At 42.1% G+C, this 14914-nt stretch overlaps 1 protein-coding gene across 6 annotated transcripts in view; it reads right to left on the bottom strand.

Annotated features, from left to right (window-relative positions):
• The window catches only part of LLGL2 (LLGL scribble cell polarity complex component 2), a 74727-nt gene extending 60254 nt beyond the window's left edge, over positions 1–14473 (bottom strand). For 2 of the 6 annotated variants that reach the window (XM_078386035.1, XM_078386033.1), the window contains exon 1: positions 14123–14240. The gene's annotated coding sequence lies outside the window, so the exon portion shown is untranslated. Of the gene's footprint in view, positions 1–11997; positions 12137–14122; positions 14241–14338 lie in introns of those variants that run through there. The other 4 variants (XM_078386034.1, XM_078386029.1, XM_078386031.1 and 1 more) reach the window with 3 other exon arrangements.
• Positions 14474–14914: the final 441 nt, after the last annotated feature.

A 14914-nucleotide genomic window follows, 5' to 3' on the forward strand; every position in this document is an offset into this window, starting at 1 on the left:
ATTACGAGCATCCTGAAAAATCATACTAGGGCTTATTTTCAGGTTAGGTCTTATTTTCGGTCTTATAACTCAGTTACTCAAGAGTAAACCCTATCAATATCAACACAGCTTATATTTGAATATAGTAGACCCTCTACTTATGGAATTAATCCGTATTGGAACGGTGGCTGCAGGTTGAAGAGTCTGTAGGTTGAGTCTCCATTGACCTACAATGCATTGAAAACCGATTAATGCCATAACCGGCCATTTTTGTTCCATTTTGATTTTTTTCTGGTCTGTAGGTCGATTCTCTGGCTGCAAGTCGAACCTAAATTTTGTAGCCAGAGAAGTTTGTAACTCGAAAAGACTGTAAGTCGAGCCGTCTGTAAGTCGAGGGTCCACTTTAGATGTGCATAGCAATGTCCTGTTCATAATTTATAATGGAATATTTGTTTACACAAGAACTAGAACAGCTAGATAGCTCAGTTTTTTTGGTAAAGGTTGGTGGTTCGATTCCCCACAGTGCCTCCTTGACAGAGACTAGACTTGATGATCTACAGGGTCCCTTCTATATTGGCAGTTCTAAGAGTATTGTGCATGTTAGAGGAGCTACCGTACATGTTCTAACCATTTCAGGAGATTTAAGAGCATTGCATATCTGAACCACCTCCTAGATTCATGGGGTAGTTCAGAATGAAGGTAAGTAATTGCTTACACTGTTGGAATCCACAGGCTTGAATTTGCAAGATCTGAACAAGGCTGTTGAGGACGGGACATTCTGGATATAGCTCATTCATAGGGTTGCCATAAGTTGGAGGCAACACAACAGCACATAACAATAACACTGCTGAAATTGTTTTATACCTCCATATCCCAAGGGTATTGTCAGAAACAAAAGGATCTCAATTTACAAGGTTGCAAGACTATTCCCAAAGTTGGAGCTCCCTGAGTGATGTCATCAAGTCACAGCAAACCAGCAGCCTGTTGCTTATTATGACTAGAGTTTCATTTTGCCCCTAAACATTGCTGCAGGGGGAAAGCAAAATGTTCTATTTGTTTCCTAAACTTATTATCCCACACCTAAGCTTGAATTTTTGAATGACTTCCAGTTTTTCAAAAGAGAACAACAACAACAAAAAACAATAAAGTCATTAAGAAAAAGCTAGACGAGTTAAATGATAAGGACAAAAGAGGACTAAAGTACTGTGGTATCCAAATGAAACCCAAGATCTAAACAACTCAAGTAAATCAAAGTCTTCACCTAATGCTGGGGAGACTTGGACCATGAGAAGGTTTCCAAAGGATCACATCCTTGGCCACTGGTGGGGAAACTCTGGTCCTGCAGAAGTACTGATCCACACTTCCTATCTGCTCCATCCAGTTTGGTTAAAATTAAGAAACTATGCAGGCTGTAATCTGAAACATCCAGAAGGCCAAATGTTCTTCCACTTTGTCCTACAACCTGTGTCCTGTTACTGAGAAAATCTTCTGACGGTTGTTGTGGGCTTTCCGGGCTGTTTGGCTGTGCTATTAAGGTTGTTCTTTCTAACGTTTCGCCAGTCTCTGTGGCCGGCATCTTCAGAGGACAGGAGTCAGAACTCTGTCTGTGCTATGGTGCACTTTGTTTGGATAGTTCAGTATTTATGAACAATCTTCTGAATTATCCAGCTTCACCTCTGACGACCAGTGGGATGACAGAAAAGAGGAGTTCTAAGAAAGAATACCTGCAGATCTAGGAGGGTTGGGGGTAGCAGGTTGAAACATCAAAAGAACCTTGTGGCACCTTGAAGGCTACACAATTATTTTGGCACATGCTTCGGTCAGTCCACAAGGAGGGAGCAACCATTTCTTCCTTACTAGAACATGTCAACACAGGTAACCGTCTGAAATTAACACTAGCTTGACAGCTTAATCAGTTATGGCAACCAGTGGTTTATATACTCTGTTACCATTTGGGGCGATTTCCATTAATCTTCCCCTGCAAAGCAAGTTATTGCTAAAACAATATCTTGTGGGATTTCATACTCCGTATTTGAAGCACACAAAGTACTATGGAAACGCTGAATGTTCACTCCACACCAAAGGGGGGTGGGGAATGAAATGGCCATTAATTTACAAGGAACTCATAATTTCAAACTGATGATCCAGATGGATAGACAAGCAGTACATCATTGCAGAACGAGTATGGTCAAGTGTTTTTTCAGAGACCTCTTAGCATAATAAACAGTGTTTCAAGATTATTTTTTGATTAAAGGGATTTATAATATCAAGGATGGTCATCAACCTCAGTCAGGTTCAGGTACTCAGTCAGGGAGAGTGCTTTTAAAAGGTTTGATCTGGGAAAATAACACTGTGGTGGATTACTGAGAACTGCAAGCCATGTGACAAATGACACAGAGAGAATCCACAGCAATATTTCAGAGTGTGTGCTAGAAGATGACTTCTCACTAATTTTTTTTTCATTCATGGTTGTTTTCAAATACTGTACATCATTAAAAGGGAAATGAAATAAGATGGCATTCTCAGAAAAATTCATTTGGTAGCAAATTGGCCAATAGGAGGTAGGGTATGAAATATTTTAATAGTCTAAAGACTGGAGTATTTGTTTCTGTATGAACTTTTGCGGATCAAAATTCACTTCCTTACAGAGTCTGTGTCCTGTGTTAATGTCTGAGGAAGTGGATTTTGTTCCACAAAAGATCAAACAAAAATAAAACCTTCAGTCTTTAAAATGTCAAAATATTTTTTTTTCTTTTAAGAAAAACATCTTGCTCTTTTTGCGAAATGCAAAAACAGATTAACACAGCTACTATTCTGGAATTTGATAGGCACTATATGGATAGCTCAGTGGTTTAGGTATCTGGTTGGGAGTTCAACTCTCCATTGTGCCTCCTTGACAGGGGCTGGACTCAGTTCTGTGATGATGCTGGCACTGATTTTGCTTTGATCCAAATTTACCTATAAGATCCCTGTCTATTTGAAAGGATACCTGCTCCACAGATACCTTTTACTCCATCACTGAGAAAGGAAAGGAAGCTGAGGTGATATGTCACTCAGGGTCTAACTACTGTATATTATATAGAGTTTGGGGTTTTCCCTTTTTATCTAAAAAGCAATGCCTGGGTTTACCATTAGGAACAGAAGAGTAGCACAGGAAAGGGTGGCTTAACGCTTCCGTTGGTCTACACTTTTTGAAGGCCAGCCTGCAGTTCTGTTCCCACACACAGAGGATTATGAAGAAAGGGAAAGGATTAAGCAGCATGCACAGTTTGGCCAAGAAATGCCCAGAATTTGTGCTTGCAACCTAAAATACAGTTTTAGCCATGCTGCTGAACACACTTGTACTTGACATACAAATAGCAACATTTCCCCTAAGGTACCCAGGAACAATAAGCTGATCAAATATAGCTATTGCAAAGCAAAGTCAGGCAGGCGATTTAATGAAAAACACAAGGGGAGATTTCAGAGTTGCAGTTTGACTGTCAAAAAGGAACTAAACAAAGGCCCTATATCCATATATAATATATACATGAACAAGAACTGAGTTAATAAATTCAGTGGATCAGGTAAGAATGTACAGTATGCTGAAAGAGAGGAATGTGAAATCTAAGCAGGTTGTCCCATTGCTGGTAAAAGAAATAGCGGCCACTGAACGGATCAAGAAGATTTTGCTGGGTATGACCCTCCCAACAGTTATGCTCTGCTGTACAGTTTACAAGTCTCACAGTTCACATGTTTAATAAGAAACTTCCATGTTGTGTTCTAGCCTCACGTGTGTCAAAACTGTTATTCTAGAATGTGGTCCAAGAGTTTTCTGCCTCTTAATCAAAGGCAAGGACATTTGACAAGAACATTAATATAGTACTGTACAACTAACAAAACCTGAAGGAAATTAGTCCTTGCTGATCAGGTGATGATAGCATGAAATCAATTATGAAAATTGGACTATAAACAGCATGTTGCATATATTTCAGAGTGTGATTGAGTTTTAAGGAAATCAAAAGGTAGATTCTGAAACACAAATTTTCCTATACAGATGTGAGTACTCTCCAAAATCTGTTTTAGCTTTAGATTTTTTTAAAAAAATGTTAAAATAATCAATATACAGCATGCTTCTTTATTAACAAGTATGAAAGCTAAAAATGTTTTCTTCGGGAATATCTGGCAGGTGATTATGAAGAACCTTCTTCATTCACGTCCTTTCCAAGTGTGTTAGATTACAACTCCTATCACCCACAGCTAGCATGCCAATGATCATGTTCTATGGAATGATGGGAGTTATAGTCACACACACCTGTTAAGGGACAGTTAAGGGAAGGCAGCAGTAGAGTGTGAAGAGGCCTACTTTTCATAGCCATGAAAAAAAATCTCATCATACTGAGTGGAATTTACTCCTGAATATGGTTCTATACTCCTCCTTGGAGTACAGAAACTCCCCCCGATGGAAGGGTTTCGGTCTGTCAGTGAAGCTGAGAGCCATGTTGTCAGGAGACTCTATTATGAATCTGGACTCCTAGCAGGGTCACCCAAGATGTAATGGTTACAACTGAAACACTAGACTAAGATACACCCACCCTCTTCAAGGCCGCTACTGGACAGAGATGAAAGCTAAAGGTGACAAAGGTTGAGGCAATAGTGGTGACATTCAAGCTAACTTTTGTTAGTACTTCTCTGCAGGTGGCAATGGTAAACCCCTGCCAAACTCTCCTTATCATGAAAACTCTATGATGAGCCAATCGCAAATAAAACAAGAGATAGTGCAGGAAGATGAGACTCACAAGATGGAAAGCACCCAATTGGTTATTGAGAAAGAGCAAAGGACAAGTACAAATAAGCCTATTGCTAATGATGTAACTAGATTTATTTTATTTATTTATTTATTTATTTGATTTATACCCCGCCTATCTGGTCCGAAGGACCACTCTAGGCGGCTAGATGAGGGCCAAAAGGATGTCTAGTGGCTGACATACACAGAAGTGAAAGGAAAGTCCAACTGGAATATGGGATGTTTTTCAATGACTGCCACATAGAGACAAAGAGAACTACTAGTGCAAAGAAATAGAGGAATACGACAAATGGGGAAAAATAAGAGATTTCTTTCTGATTATCCAAGAAATCAAAAGGATATTTAATAGACTAGGAATGCTGAATGACTAATGGGGATGCACACTATTTGACAGGAAAAAATAAAGAGAAAGTGGAAACAGTATATTGATCTATATGGAAGAGATTAAAGGATGACAAACTCCTTTGAAGAGCAATCCTATGAAGAAGAAGCTGCAGTTCTAAAAAGTGAAGCTGCTCTGAAAGCACCAGGAACAAATGAATCACCAGAGTTTGGCTAATGGAATACTGACACAACTGTTTCAAGTCACTGAAACGGAATCTGTCAAAATCCTAACAAGAATATAGCAACAATTATGAAAAACAAAACTACAGCCCACAGCCTGGAAACTTTCAACAGGCATTCCAATCTTCAAGAAAAGAGATGCCAAGTAGTGCAGTAACTACAGGATCACTATTTTATTCTCCCATGCAAGCCAGGTGATGCTCAACATGTTGCAAATAAAGGCTTTACCTTATATGAAGTGAGAAATGAGTGGTGTTCAAGCTTGATTCCAAAAAGGAAGAGGCATTCAAGATCAGATTGCAAATATCCTCCAACTACTGGAATACACCAAAGAATTTCAGAAGATTAGTCTACGCTTTATAGACTACAGCAAAGCCTTTGACTGGGTGGATCATGAGAAACTATGGATTGTTCTGAAAAAAACAGGTGTGCCTTAGCACTTGATTGTTACATACGGTAACTTGTATTGTGGACCAAAAGCTACGGACATGGATGTGTTTTAACCTCTGATCTGTTCAATCTATATTTAGAACATACCACATGGAAAGCTGGACTAGATTCTGATGGAGGAGGAGTGGAAATAGGTGGGAAAAATCAATAATTTAAGAGATGCAGATGACACCATCTTACTGGCACAAAGTAGTCATGATTTGAAACAACTTCTCATGAAAGTGCCAAAGCAGGACTGAAGCTGAACATTAAGACGACGAAAACCATGACTACAGAAGAACTACCCAACTGTAATGTTGACAATGAAAAAATTGAAAAAGTGAACGATTTTGTATATCTTGGTTCAACCATCAACCCAAATAGAACAGCCAATGAATCAGACGAATATAGAGACTCGGAAGGGCAGGAATGAAGGAACTAGAAAAAAATCATCAAGTGTCACTGGAGACCAAGACCATCCACACTCTTGTCACGATGTACAGATGTGAAAGCTAGACAGTAAAGAAAGCTTTGTAGATACCCTGGACTGCCGGAAAGACAAATCAGCAGGTCTTAGATCAAATAAAGACTGAACTATGTCTGAAGGCAACAAGCATGGAACTGAGACTGTCCTACTTTAAGCACATCATGAGAAGGCAGAATTCACTGGAAAAGACAATAATGCTGGTAAAGGTTGAAGGTAGCAGGAGGAGAAGAACAAATATGAGATGGATTGACTCACTAAAGCAGTGGTGTCGAACTGTGGCCCTCCAGATGTTCTTGGACTTCAACTCCCAGAAGCCTTCACCACCACCTCTGCTGGCCAGGATTTCTGGGAGTTGAAGGCCAAGAACATCTGGAGGGCCACAGTTCGACACCACTGCACTAAAGGAAGCCACAGGCTTGAGTTTGCAAGAGCTAAGCAGGGCAGAATCTTCTGGAGATTTCTCATTCATAGGATCACCGTGGCATAGGTGACTTGACAGCACATAACACCACCACCACCACCACCACCAACAACAACAACAACAACAACAACAACAACTCCTCTACTATTTGGTTAAATATGCAGCATTACACAGACTCTTTCCCTACCCCTAGGAGACAAGAAATATCTGTAATAAGCACAAACCAGTTTGACTGGATCATACTTGAATAGTCATTCTAGTTTCAAAGGTAACTATTTGAGTTGAAATTCCTGAAATACCAGAAAAGAGAGCTTACATAAAAATACTAAAATGCATGGTAATCCTAATATTTATACCCTATTGAAATATCAGTTTTATATTTGATGCTTGAGCCTTAAAACTAGATTAAAGTTTGATGAGATCAGAAGCAGTGCTTCAAAATAAACTTTGTGGTAAATTAATAGCTATCCAGCTGTAATATACCCAATAAAGTGGTTCCTTAGATTGTCCACTTAGCTTGCCAAATCAAAGGTTACACCTTGAAAATTCTCTCATTAACCCACACCAAAAGGGAAATGACACAGCATAAAGCTGCCGGGCAGGTTGTTCAAGAGAAAAGAGAATAGGAAAGGAATTTGATCAGCAATCTCAAATTAGTTAACCAAAGTAATATACTACAGCTAAGAATATACTAAGGCAGAGAAGGATTAAATATGGCATCATCAAAACAATAATCATTTCATACATAGGACATATTTGAAACATGGACCTGATGCAAAAGCGTACATGCACATGGACACATACACAAATACATATTCAGAAACCAGAGATCTATTCTAGAAAATTGGAGATATTAAAGGAACATTTTGTGCAAAGATGGACATGATAAAGGACAAAAATGGTAGGGACCTCAAAGCAGCAGAAGACATCAAAAAGAGGTGGCAAGAATACACAGAGGAATTATACCAGAAAGATCTGAATGTCCTGGACAACCCAGATAGTGTGGTTGCTGACCTTGAGCCAGACATCCTGGAGAGCGAAGTCAAGTGGGCCTTAGAAAGCCTGGCTAACAACAAAGCCAGTGGAGGTGATGGCATTCCAGCTGAACTATTTAAAATCTTAAAAGATGACGCTGTTAAGATGCTACACTCAATATGCCAGCAAATTTGGAAAACTCAACAGTGGTCAGAGAATTGGAAAAGATCAGTCTACATCCCAATCCCAAAAAAGGGCAGTGCAAAATAATGTACAATTGCACTCATTTCACACGTTAGCAAGGTTATGCTCAAAATCCTCCAAGGTAGGCAACAGCAATATGTGGACCGAGAACTCCCAGAAGTACAAGCTGGATTTCGAAGGGGAAGAGGAACTAGAGACCAAATTGCTAACAGGCGCTGGATTATGAAGAAAGCCAGAGAGAAGAAATGGCAGTGCCTGACCACCTTACCCATCTCCTGAGAAATCTATATGTGAGACAGGAAGCAACAGTTAGAACTGGATATGGAACAATTCATTGATTCAAAATTGGGAAAGGAGTATGGCAAGGCTGTATATTGTCTCCCTGCTTATTTAACTTATATACAAAATACATCATGCGAAAGGCTGGACTAGAGGAATCCCAAGCCGGAATGAAGATTGCCAGAAGAAATGTCAACAACCTCAGAAATGCAGATGATACCACTCTGATGGCAGAAAGTGAGGAGGAATTAAAGAAACTCTTAATGAGGCTGAAAGAGGAGAGTGCAAAAAGTGGTCTGAAGCTCAACATCAGAAAAACTAAGATCATGGCCACTGGTCCCATCACCTCCTGGCAAATAGAAGGGGAAGATATGGAGGCAGTGACAGATTTTACTTTCTTGGGCTCCATGATTACTGCAGATGGTGACAGCAGCCACGAAATTAAAAGACACCTGCTTCTTGGGAGGAAAGCGATGACAAACCTAGACAGCATCTTAAAAAGCTGAGACATCACCTTGCCGACAAAGGTCCACATAGTCAAAGCTATGGTTTTTCCTGTCGTGATGTATGGAAGTGAGAGCTGGACCATAAAGAATTGCTGACCAACGAGGAATTGATGCTTTTGAATTGTGAAGCTGGAGGACGCTCTTGAGAATCCCCTGGACTGCAAGGAGAACAAACCTATCCATTCTAAAGGAAATCAACTCTGAGTGCTCACTGGAAAGACAGATCCTGAAGCTGAGGCTCCAATACTTTGCCCATCTCATGAGAAAAGAAGACTCCCTGGAAAAGACCCTGATGTTAGGGAAGTGTGAAGGCAGGAGGAGAAGGGGACAACAGAGGATGAGATGGCTGGACAGTGTCACTGAAGCTACCAACATGAATTTGACCCAACTCTGGGAGGCAGTGGAGGACAGGAGGGCCTGGTGTGCTCTGGTCCATTGGCCATGGAGAATCAGACACGACTTAACAACTAAACAACAACAACAACAACCAGAGTTTTCAAGATAATAGGAGATACCTCGAAATGGTTTTTTAAATTACCATCCCTCATTGTTTCCATGGCTAAGAGGAGATTTGAACCCTCTGTCTCCTAGTCCACTACCAAACTGACACTCAAATAATAATTACATGCAAACAAATGCTCATATCCTTTTGGTGGGGTTCCTTTCTATAGGGACTTTGTTGGCCACTATGGGAAGAAAAATAATAATTACATGCCATCAAGTCAATTCTGGCTTATGGTGACCCTTTCCAGACTTTTCAAGGTAGAGAGTTATTCAGAAGAGCACCCTTCTTCAGGGGAGGGGGTGCTCTTGGACTGTGTGGCTTGTCTAAGACAAAAACAAACTGGATCTTCTCCTACAAGGTATGGCGGGGATTTAAGCTTCAAATCCTTGATTCTAGAGCTAATGCTCCAGCTCAGTGAGCTACCTAACCAGCCAGCAAATCATTATAAATTCACTTTTGATCTGAAAACACTCCATAGTGTTTTGAAAGGTTGGCAGGAATAAAAGAAAATCACATCAATTGCACACCAGTATTGCAAAATGCTTCACAAGCCTTCTATCCTCAGAAGCTTCTGGAAAATTATAAAGCACACACCTTTTACATTTGAAAAAGAAGAGGCTGTGGTCTGCCCAAGGCTATCTAGTGAACCATGGCTGATCAAGGACCTGAGAACAGACTTAGGTTCAAGTTGAAGGGTGCTTTTCTCTCCAACTCATCTTATCCAGCAAGATAGCACATATCACCAGACAACACAGGCATTTACCACTTGTAGCCAGACACAAGATTAGACTAAATACCAAAATGCTGTTTCTACTACCGATGACAATGAATTGTTTATAAGCTTTTTTAAAAATAGGAAATAATAAACTTCATGGAGATTTTTTAAATCTACTACTATACATCCCTCAGGAAACCATGACACTCATTACATTTTCCCCCATAAAATGTTACTGGGCCATTTCACTGCTAGAAACTAACTCTCATAATCATAGTTTAGATATAAAAGACATCAGTAAAAATTATATTGTGAATAATTCTTCTCCATAGTGTTTTGAACTACAGAGGTTATATCACATTGCAAAGTGAATACATGAATTTATAAGGGCAGGAAAACAGCCCAAGTGATATTTCACAAGATTACTTAAATAACCCGTAAACACAATAAAGAGATCAATAGTTTCCCATTTTGAATCGCTCTCAATATTTTTTTCTTTTGATTTTTTTTCAACTTCAAAGCTGAAACTCCCAGAATCTCTGAAGTTGGTCAGAGATTCGGGGAGTTGACACCCTAACACCTGGAGCAGCCCTTCTCAACAGGGGACCATACTGGGGGGGGGGGCGAGGATGGCACATTGGAAGGGGGCCACAGACTGGACACAATTCTTCACACACCACCTTAGAAGGCTCATTATATGACTTATACAGTCCTGACTGGGCCCATATTTCTTTCATATTGTGTTTATGGCCATGGCCAAAAAAGGTTGAGAATGGCTGACCTGGAGGATCAAAGGCTGAGAATTCCGGGTATATATTACTTCTTGGGAAAACACTCCAAAACAGCTTTTAAATTTGTATAGTCACATAAGAACATTCCCTGCAGGTCCTTCAAAGGAAGATAAAGATCTCTTTTTCCTTTTACTCAACCGGCTTCTATGAAAATCATTTGAACTGATAAATATTAACCATGGAGGACTTTAAAAAGGTGATGTTACACACCAGTGAAGCTGCTTCAGTATTAATTCCCACTGGGAGTTTTTAAATAGCAAGGCATCGACAGTTCCTCACATGCTAATCAGAAAGAAACTGTGCTTAGTTTCTACTGGTGTTACATATACTATTCTTCCATTAATGTCTGTACAGGAAAAAGTTGTAAACAACACCATTGTTTACATTTGGTGCTGTGCTGGTGGTAGGATCAATGCTCTGAGTGTTTGTCAAGGGGAAGTATAACTGCTGGTTTACCCTTGTGGTAATGCACCCTTAACACCCAGATCCTGGACCTCTTTATGAGTCATCTCATTATTTTTAATTGTATCCTCTGGGGGAATCCAGTGACTAGTCCAGCAGCACTTGATGCCCCAGCACTTGAACAGAGGTAGGCCTCAACAATAAACTACATGGAAGCTCAGTGGGAGTGCCACATAAAAAGGCAGCCTACAATGCTTAGAGATTGCATGCAGTCTGGACTGCAGCCAAAGAGGCAAGGAAAACTTTATGGTATCTGACACAGACTCTTCAGTTCTGCATTGGAAAGAGTGTATGTTCATTATTACCTGAGGTAAAACCTACACGTGAAGCATTACAACACCTGCCGCATGTTCTTCTGCACTTGTAGCACACCCATGGGATGCAACTGAACAGGGTGAACTTTTCCCTACACTGAGTTTGATTATCTAGAAAATGGCAATATCTGAAGCACACTTGCACTGTGTTCAGTAAGCAACCAACCTGTTTGCCATTCGTACTAATACAGTACGAATGGCAAACAGGTACTGGTCAGAATGTTACTGAGATTTCCCACCAGAGTAGATTAAACTTGTATAAGTGATGATGCTAAACTGCAACTAACAAGCTGCTGATTGCATGCTTGACCATGCGTCCAATTATTAATTACCTGCAATTTGCTGCCATTACGTACTCTGGAGTAAAGTCCCTATAGGATTCTAGCCAGTGTCAAGGAACTACTTCCAGACAGCAGTTTCAATAACAGAACAGGCACAGCTATTACATCAACTTCCCCCTACCAATTGCTCTCCAGATGCATGGCACTGTGTAACTTCCATCCTGACCAATCAGGACGGGAGATGTAGTGCAATCCACTTCGAAGGCACCAGACAGGAGTAGGTTGCACCACACTCTCACCTGCTTCAGAGACAAAGATGACAACATTTTCCCCCACAGGATGGGAGGGAGTGAAGCTGGAGGGCAGGGCAAGGGCAAAGCAAGCCATTTAGCCGAAAATAATATTCCATTGTCTGAGCCTGGAAATGAAAACCTGCTGAAAGGCCATTAATAAGGCAACCTCAAAGACATTTATTCAACAATAGAGAATTTCAAAAACTTCTCATTTTTCACCAAAAAAGGCTAGTTTAATACGACTTGGTAACTTTTCTCTTGCTTCTAAAGGAACAATTACTTCTTCAGGTGCAACAACCACCCATTCTTTATCGTCAAAGAATCTACCTCACCTTAAGATCTATAGCTGGGGTAGCCTGGGCTCTAAATAAAACTAAGGACAAGGAAGCTGTTTCTCAATTACAGATGCTTTTTTTTAGCCTTTTAACTGACCCATTTGCTTTGCCTCAGAAAATGCACAAGGCCATTCTGTAGAGCTGATACTCAACAAGACAAGCTCCTTTATTATCAAAGTAGTTCTGTCAAGTCATATTGCTAAAGGTTGCAAGGAAGTTTCAGTTTGCTTCAGGGCTTATTGCCAGCAGCATTCATTACATCAAAAGAAAAAATGCCAAGTTTCAACAATAGGCTTCCGTCTGGTCCATTTTCTAAGAGATATTCAGCCCATAATAAACATGATAATAAAAAGCTGGTCCACAACTTCATGGGGACCAGCTTTCTACCATTTTCAGATGACCTCATCATAGGTGACGCTCTGGGAACTTGAGAAATCCAGGTTTCAGGCTCCAATGAGCCAAACAACTCACAGGATGACCTTGGGATAAGATAAAATCTTTCATGCTCATCTGCCTCACAAGAATGTTGTGAAAATAAAGCAGGGAAAGAAGAGAGCATTGTATGCCAACTGGTCCTCATCAGAGAAAAGGCCATTTTTTTAAAAAAAAATGTAAGAAATAAATGATAAGCACATTTCAACTGTTCTGTACCAGAGAATATGTCCGCTTGGATTTCTAAAAAATATCCACCAGGACTCATCTTTGTCCCACATCAATATCATTCCCTGATTTCTGCATCTTAATGTACTGAATCAACCCCTATAAGCTACTCTTACACTAACAGCACTATACTGACTTACAAAGGAAAGTACAAATAATTTTCTCCGGTCACAACCTGCTACTGAACAAACAGAAAGTTACCTGCAATCAACAATAGTAAGAGAGTGCGCAAATCAAGCCTCAAAACAAGGGGTTTATTGTTTGTTTTTCAGCCACTCACTGCACAGCACAGAACACCTGAACAAACAAAGCAATACTGAAAGAAAGTCTTAACAGGCAACATTACAAGGCAATGCTAACTTCAGCATCCAAAGGACCACACACACACACACACACAACCATTCCTAGCCCTTGGTTTTTTCTTCCCAACATAATGAAGACAAGTCAGTGTGGGGTGGGGTGGTGGATTGAGTGTCATGGATTTGGGTTCAAATTCCTGGTTAGCCATGGGCATTCACTGTGGGCTGTGTATAACTGGCAAAGCTACAGCTTAAATGTCCTACTTAATTTGAAAGCCCTACTCAGGTCACCATTTGTTGGACACAACCTGACAACACATAACAGGGGAAACATTAAAGCCTACAATGCAAACTCTAGTGGTGCCTACCAGCAACCTCGAAACTCTCAGCCCTATTGAAGGCTCCCGCAAGTATACCATCCCAGCAAAACCCCGTATAGTACTTCTGGCAGGCCAGGTCACTGCCCCCAACTTCTCACGCCACAGCTCTCCAGCCCTTTTTCTATTAGGCAGTCCTGTAACTCTTACCACACCACTCTTACCACACCCCTTACTTGCACCTTCTTGTAAACCTCCCATAACTGACCATGCCCCCCCCCTTCCAGCCCGGCCCCACGTCACCCGCCTGCATGCACCGCAACCCCATCAGGCTCAACACCTCCCTGAGGGGGACCCACCCCAGCCTTCAACCTTCTTCCTCTTCCTTCTCCCCCAGCCCAGCGCCCCTTATTTCCGGAACCCGTAAGTAAGTCAGAAGAGAACAAACGTCCCCCCCCCTCCCTCCCTCAGGCCCCTTGCTTTCTTCCCACCTCAGCAGAGAGTCCGGCTGCAAACTCACCTTCCAGCATGGAGTCCGCCCCTGAACTCCACCCCCATATCCGTCCAGGCAGCCTCTTCGCTTTCCCTCTTCCCGCCCGCCCTCGCTCCCTCCCGGGCCAAGCCGCCTCCTTACCTGCCCGCCCCTCTCGCCACCACCGCCCCATTCTCTCCCCCCCCCTCCCGGGCCCCTTGCTCCCCACCAGCGGAGGGGAGGCAACCAGGCGGGCTCCCTTACCCGTGCAATGCAACCGGGGCGCACCCCGAACTCCTCCTCGCGCGGCAGCTCGAGCCTCTCCTTCCTGGATACCTCCGCGAGGAAAGGGGGGGGGCGTGCTCGCCGGATATGCAAATGAGGGGGGCGTGCTTCGCCTGGCGCCTTCTTTCAAGTCCACGGCCGCTTGTGAATAATTCATGATCTCACCGCTACCTTCGGAATCCCCGGGCCTCTTCTTTTCCCTCCGTCCGTTCCACACACACACACCCGGGCGCCCCTTCTCCTCTCGGGTCTGGCCAATCGCTACACGGCAGCGCCACGCGGGGGGGGGGGAATGTAGGAGTCCGGATCAGATGTATGTTAATTCCGCGGCGACTGGGAGCGTCGAGGAGCCGCGGCCCACGCCCTCCGCCCGCTGAGCTCTGGGTGGACCTCACGTTTTCCGGTGCTGGGGATGGTGTGCAAACGGAGTACAGTACAAAGGGCCCTTGATTGCAGGCTAGGTGTGTTCCTGGTCCTCACCCGAGGCCGCTCAAGGAAAAAAGGACCTGCCAGTAGGTGGTTATATCCTGGGCGCCCTTCTCCCTCGCATAGGAA

The sequence above is a fragment of the Pogona vitticeps genome, chromosome 2, assembly GCF_051106095.1.
Source record: "Pogona vitticeps strain Pit_001003342236 chromosome 2, PviZW2.1, whole genome shotgun sequence".
In the NCBI taxonomy this organism is placed as follows: Eukaryota; Metazoa; Chordata; class Lepidosauria; order Squamata; family Agamidae; genus Pogona; species Pogona vitticeps.